We start from the raw sequence: 7,272 nt of genomic DNA, 5'->3' as shown, positions 1-7,272 counted from the left end.
TCCGAGCCGTAGTTGTCTCCATTTTATTTTGCAACTTGTTGATAGCATTTTTTAGCTCCTCCTGGCTGTTCCTTGGTCCCTTGATCTCTGTAGCAAGAGATTCTCTGCTGTCCTTTATACTGTTTTCAAGCCCAGCAATTAATTTTATGACCATTATTCTAAATTCACTTGCTGTTATATTGTTGAAATCATTTTTGATCAGTTCATTAGCTGTTGTTATTTCCTGGACGTTTTTCTGTGGGGAAATCTTCCATTTCATCATTTTGGATAGTCCCTTGAGTGGTGTGGGACTGTGGGGCACTTCCCCTGTTCTGTCTTGAATAACTTGCGTTGGTGGGTGGGGCCACAGTCAGACCTGATGTTTGTCTCAAGCCCACCACAGGGGCCACAGTCAGACTGGTGTGTGCCTTCTCTTCCCCTCTCCTAGGGGCGGGATTCACTGTGGGGTGGCGTGGCCCGTCTGGGCTACTTGCACACTGCCAGACTTGTGGTGCTGGGGATCTGGCATATTAGCTGGGGTGGATCGGTAAGGTACACAGGGGTGGGAGGGCCAGGCTCAGATCGCTTTTCCTTCAGAGATCCACTTCAGGAGGAGCCCTGCGGCACTGGGAGGGAGTCAGACCCACAGGAGGGATGGATCTGCAGAACCACAGCGTTGGGTGTTTGCGCAGTGCAAGCAAGTTCCCTGGCAGGAACTGGTTCCCTTTGGGATTTTGGCTGGGGGATGGGCGATGGAGATGGCACTGGTTAGTGTCTTTGTTCCCCACCAAGCTGAGCTCTGTTGTCCAGGGCTCAACAACTCTCCCTCCCGTTGTCCTCCAGCCCTCCCGTTCTCTGAGCAGAGCTGTTAGCTTATAACCTTCCAGATGTCAAGTCCCGCTTGCTATTGGAACACACTCAGTCTGGCCCCTCCACTTTTGCAAGCCAGACTCGGGGGCTCTGCTTGGCCGGCGGGCCTCCTCTCCACCCCGGCTCCCTCCCGCCAGTCCGTGGAGCTAGCACCACCTCTCTCCTCCTTTCCTACCCTCTTCCGTGGTCCTCTCGTCTGCACTTGGCTCTGGAGACTCTGTTCTGCTAGTCTTCTGGTGGTTTTCTGGGTTATTTAGGCAGGTGTAGGTGGAATCTAAGTGATCAGCAGGACGCGGGTGAGCCCAGCGACCTCCTATGCTGTCATCTTCCCAGGATCCTGCAGGTGATGTTTTGATGCACTCTATTTCCTGTGCATGTGTAGTGTTGTCTGTGCTGGCCTGGAGGAGTGGCCTGATGCACTGGTTCAGAGTCAGTCTTGTCCCAGTACAGAGCGTTTATCAGGCGGTGGGATGGGATTCTGTTAAGAGGGTCCTGCTTCCACTGCAGGCCACTGTGCTGTTCTAGGAAGTCTCAAGTGTTAGTGTTGTGAGGGTGTCACCTATTTCAACCCCAGACAGGGGATCTCATACCCTCCACTGTTCAGGTAGCCCCACAGAATAGCAAGGTAAGTCAGCTTGCCCTGTGCCAAGACTTTCCTGGGTTTTTGTTTTTGTTTTTGTTTTGTTTTGTTTTGGTACATGGCTGGGATTCAAAACTCAAAATCTTAAAGGACCAGGCACCACGTGAAACCACTCCCCTCCTCCTGGGTAGAACCTCTCCATGTTATGTTTGATGTCCTTTGTCCCAGAAAAACAGTCCCACTGCTGCGTGGTCCATGCACCTGGCAACTACCATGCTGCCTCCCTCCGACTGTGGAGATCCTTCTTCCACTCTGCAGATTGATTTCCTGGGTGTTCCTAGTAATCTGACCTCAATACATTTGTGTTTGAGGAACAATGAAAGCCCCAGGTCTCCCTACTTCTTTGCCATCTGAACTCCTCCTAGCCATAACGATTTTATAACTAAAATGTTTTGCATTGGTTTCTTACCTTTGAGTCTGAGTATGGAGTCAGAGCCCATATCTGCCAGAAGTTACTTTGAAAGTCATGCACTTCCAGTATGCTTGGTCTCTTGTTTTTGGAGGAAAAACAAAAAGTTGACATCTGCTGCTTTAGAAATACTTTGCTGTAATTAGATCATTTAATGCCATCCATGTTGTCCCAACAAGTTCATAATATTGCATATAAAATCTTTAACATCGGCTAGCACCCAATAGATTGGCAAAGGCAAAAAGTTATCGTACATATCTGGTAACTGAGCATGAAGAATATATAATATATATGTAATATATAATCTTCTACAGCCCAGGTGGTTAGACATTTCTCAGATTTTGGTGACTGAGTGAATTCTGCTAATATTGTATCACTGGTTAAATTCTTCCCCAATAAAGTAGGAAAACACCCTATAAATATATAAGTATTTAGTAATATTAATATTTAAATTTAAATAATATTTCATATATATTACAGTGAACTGAAATTATAAACACCAAGCTCATGATAGTGGTTATTTTTGGGTTAGGTGTCTGGTCAGAAAGAGGTAGTTAAAGTGGACATAGACTTTATTTTTGATATTTTGTGTGTTAAAATGTTGGAAGTAAATATGATATTAGTAATAGTTGATGATTCTGAGTTGTAAGAATGTCAGTGTTTTATTGTTAATATTTTAAATACATACAATAAAGAATGATAAAGGAATAATGTTTAATTGTTAAAATCGCAGTTTAAATTAATATTCACTATAATGGTAATAGGAGCAAACATGTATTATCAAATTATATATCAAGCACTGTGGACAATGTTTATATGTTTTTGTTATTGAGTTCTCACGATAAAAAAGACCACTGAAACCCAAAGATTATTTTCTGGTACTCTTTTAAAATAGAAAAGGAGGGGCGCCTGGGTGGCTCAGTCGGTTAAGCGGATGACTTTGGCTCAGGTCATGATCTTGCGGTCTGTGAGTTCGAGCCCCGCGTCAGGCTCTGTGCTGACAGCTCAGAGCCTGGAGCCTGTTTCAGATTCTGTGCCTCCCTCTCTCTGACCCTCCCCCGTTCATGCTCTCTCTCTCTGTGTCAAAAATAAATAAACGTTAAAAAATTAAAAAATAAAATAAAATAGAAAAGGAAATACCAGATTGGTCTCTAAAAATTGCTATTTTTAACTTTTTTTGAGAGAGAGATAGAGACAGAGCATGAGCAGGGGAGGGGGAGAAAGAGAGGGAAACCCAGAATCTGAAGCAGGCCCCAGGCTCTGAGCTGTCAGCACAGAGCCAATGCAGAGTTTGAACTCACCATCAGTGAGATCATGACCTGAACCGACATCAGACGCTTAACCAACTGAGCCACCATGTGCCCCAAAACTTGCTATTTTTAAAATGTAATCTTTTTTTTTTTAACATTTATTTATTTTTGAGACAGAGAGAGACAGAGCATGAATGGGGGAGGGGCAGAGAGAGAAGGAGACACAGAATCGGAAGCAGGCTCCAGGGTCTGAGCCATCAGCCCAGAGCCTGACGCGGGGCTCAAACTCACAGACCGCGAGATCGTGACCTGGCTGAAGTCGGACGCTTAACCGACTGCGCCACCCAGGCGCCCCATAATCTTACTATAATATGATTTTTATACCAAGATTTTCTTTGGTAGAAATGGCATAGATTAGGTAGAAACAATGTAAAATGTAAAAGTGTTCATCAATTTATAAACTCATGCTTTAATTTTTTTTAACATTTATTCACTTTTTAGAGAGAGAGTGAGGAGGGGAGGGACAGAGAGAGAGGGAGACACAGAATGCAAAGCAGGCTTCAGGCTCTGAGGTGTCAGGACAGAGCCCGGCATGGGGCTTGAACTAATGGACTGTGAATCATGATATAATTTTTGTATAGTCTTTTTGTATTACATTTAAAAAATGTTTCACACTTCCTTTCCTTCACCAAATTGGATTATTTCTGACAAGTTATCCCTCAGATTTGGCCCTTAGCATGATGAGGAATTGGAGAAGAAATTTCAGGTAATTCAGGGCAACCCATTCCCTTTCCTATCGACACAGCTTAAAGCATGTTTGTCAGTGATGGTTGGTCTGTAGATTCATTGTTAGATTAGTACAGCAGTGTGGTATCATGTGGAAGATATCCCTCAGAAACTGTTCTGAACAGGACAACTCTTGGAAGGGCATTAATTGCCTCGCTGGGATTTACCCTCCCAATGGCTCATGTCAATGGAATTATTTTATTTCCATAAAGGCTCCCATTGTCGTAGGAAAAGGGTCCAACCCCTGATACACTGCATGCTCTAATGAGGTCCTCCCTTCAACCAAAACCAAATCTTTTGGGTTAACACAGGACTCTCTTTTGTAGCAATGATAATCATAGTGATTTCCAGACTCTGTTCTCCTACGGTGATATAGAGGATTACAATGTATGATATGGGCATCAATCTATGTTGGCAATTTCAAAACCAGTGGTCAGATAGGTCCACCAAGAAATAGGGTGTAGATCTTGAAGACAGATGAAGGGAATGTGGACATAGGATGGACAAGTAGTAATTAAGCACTAGGTAAGAGCATTAAAAAACTAAAATAAGAAAAAATTAAGCTGGCCAGTGATTTGTAGAAGGGAAAAGACTCATGTCTTTTCCTCCATAGTGCCTTTCCTCAGAAAAAGAAAGAAGATATTTCATTCTATAGTCTACCAAAGCAACTAGTGCTAAAGTCTTTATTTCTCTCTCTTCCCGTAAGAAGAAAATTAAACCATAAAGTTTCTAATTTTTTGCTAGCTGTGTCTGGTATCCTTTCATCCCTCATCTCTCTCCTCTTTCTAAGTTCTGTAGAATGCTAAGGATGAGCCATGCAACAGACACCTCACTGCTGCACTTTCAGCTAATGCACTAAGTTGTCCAGGTAACTGTGTAAAGAAGGACAAAGTTATGTCTGCATTAGAAGGAGCAATGGCATTTGGGATCATATATCCCATGATGTATTATCTCCTATTCTAGGGAAATTAAAAAGGAATCTCAGGATTTTTCCTTCATCCCTCAAATGGCAGTGACTCCTAAGTGAAGTGATCTTCATGATTTGCCATCTGTTACTGTTGTTTGTTTCAGCCAAAGCAGATGTCTTCACCCAGTGGGCTGCAGCCACTCCTCTTTGGTGAGGTCTGACCCTCAGCCATGGAGAGGGAACCCCCCTTCCAAGTTTATTTTCTTGGATACTGTATCTCGGTCCAAGTTACCCTTTACAGATCTCTACGTCTTTATAATTACCCTCTCCCATGGTATAATAATTCCTTGAACTAAACTTCTATTTACTTACAAGGAATTTATTTTTAAGCAATGCACTTGTGTGATTATCCTGGATGTTTTCTGAGCTGTAGAAAGTGGCTTAGCTTCATGTAACAACTAGTTAATGATTAAGAGTGTTGAAGTTGAGTCAGTCCTACAGCCTTGGACCAAACTGTTTCTAACTTTCCTGCTTCAACTCAATCAAATAGCCACTTGTAACATCTTTTTCAAGAGTTGTGTTTATAGAAGGTGAGCAAATTGAGAGGCAACCACAGGCGTCTCTGATGTGGTTTCCTTCTGTTTTTACTGTAGCTTATTAAGAAGTGTGAGGGAGACCTGGCTGTGGAAGGTGGAGACAGATGCAGCAAAGCTGAATGAGGCAGAGCCCTGTCACACTAACTGTAGGTTAAAAGATAGCATCAATCTCTCCCAAGACAGATTCAAAACCCACAAGAGAAAAAGAATAATTTAAGAGGTGTAACTATTTATGAAAGTGCTTACCTTTTTTTTTTAACAAAAAAACATAAGACTCACTAGGCAAAGTATATTAAAAGGTAAATAGCCATTCAGTAGTTTCAATAAATATTCAGAATTCTTCTGAAGCTGGAAAATAAAAATATATGTGGAAATTATAAATTATGCTCAGAATTCAAATACTATCTCAGTTCTCACCTGGAGAGAAAGAAATAATGCGGACACCTTCGTTAGGCCTGTGACAGACACAGACTCAGCTTTACACCCTATGATCAAGTTACTTTTTATTTCCCTCCATCATCACACTCTTCCTCCTTTGCTCTCTCAAAGAATTTGTATCTTCCTTTTCCTAAAAATTCTTTTAAAATTGAGTTACATTCACACATCCTCTGGGAGGCATTCTATCACTTTCTCCCCAGTCCATGTCACAGATATGTTCATCAAAACTAAGATTTCTATGGCACCTGGGTGGCTCAGTCGGTTAAGCATCTGACTTCAGCTAAGGTCGTGATCTCATGGTTCATGAGTTCGAGCCCCGCGTCGGGCTCTGTGCTGACAGCTCGGAGCCTGGAGCCTGCTTCTGATTCTGTGTCTCCCTCTCTCTCTGCCCCTCCCCTGTTTGTGCTCTCTCTCTGTCTCTCAAAAGAAATAAATAAATGTTAAAAAATAAAAAAAAACCCTAAGATTTCCAGCTTTTTTCATACCAGAAGTATCTGTAAATTGATGGGTGTCCATTGGTTTTTTTTTTAATTTTATTTGATTTGTACCCTAGTTTTCAGTTTAGAAACAAGTTCTGAGTACAAATAAACAATCACAAGATAATTTCTTTCTACAAGAATATTTAATTGAAGCTCCAGAATTTTTGCCCTGTGTACAGTCGTCCCCTTATCTTAGGTAACACTTTCTGTAATTTCAGTGACCCTGTGATCAACCATGGCCTATGGAAGCAGATGATCCTCCTGAAGCTTCATCAGAGGATCAATGGCAGCTCAACGCTAGGTCACATGCCTGGGTCATTCTTGTCACGTCATCTGTGTTACAGAATCACAAGGAGAGGAAGGGTGAGTACAATCAGATATTTGAGAGAGACACCATAGTCCTATAGCTCTCACTACAATAAATTGTTATAGTTGTTTTTAGTACAGTTGTTAATCTCTTGCTGTGCCTAAATTTATAACTTAAACTTTATCATAGGCATGTATTTATCAGAAAACAATAGTATGTGTAGGGTTTGGTACTTGGTTTCAGGAATCCACTGGGGGCCTTGGAACATACCCCCTGAAAATAAAGGGGTGCTACAGAAAATATTTTGAAATTGGTAATAAATTTGATATTGTTCATCATAACTTTTTGTCCATGAGAGAGTATTGGGATTACAATTATTCCGTTTTTTATAATCGAATCAATGGAAAAAAAGCATGAAAATGTTGAAAAGAAAACTAAAGCTATTCATAAAAAAAAAGATGATTTGTTCCATGGAAATTTTCTTCGGTAGTTATGTGAGGAATTTCCCAGCTACTGTTTACCCAGATATCACCCTGGGATAATGAAAAATTGACAGTTAAGAAGCTATGTTACTATAACATGACAAATATCTGGATAAAATATAAAAGTGG

Source organism: Felis catus, chromosome B2 (genome assembly GCF_018350175.1).
Source record: "Felis catus isolate Fca126 chromosome B2, F.catus_Fca126_mat1.0, whole genome shotgun sequence".
In the NCBI taxonomy this organism is placed as follows: domain Eukaryota; kingdom Metazoa; phylum Chordata; class Mammalia; order Carnivora; family Felidae; genus Felis; species Felis catus.
This window is presented reverse-complemented; position numbering follows the sequence as displayed.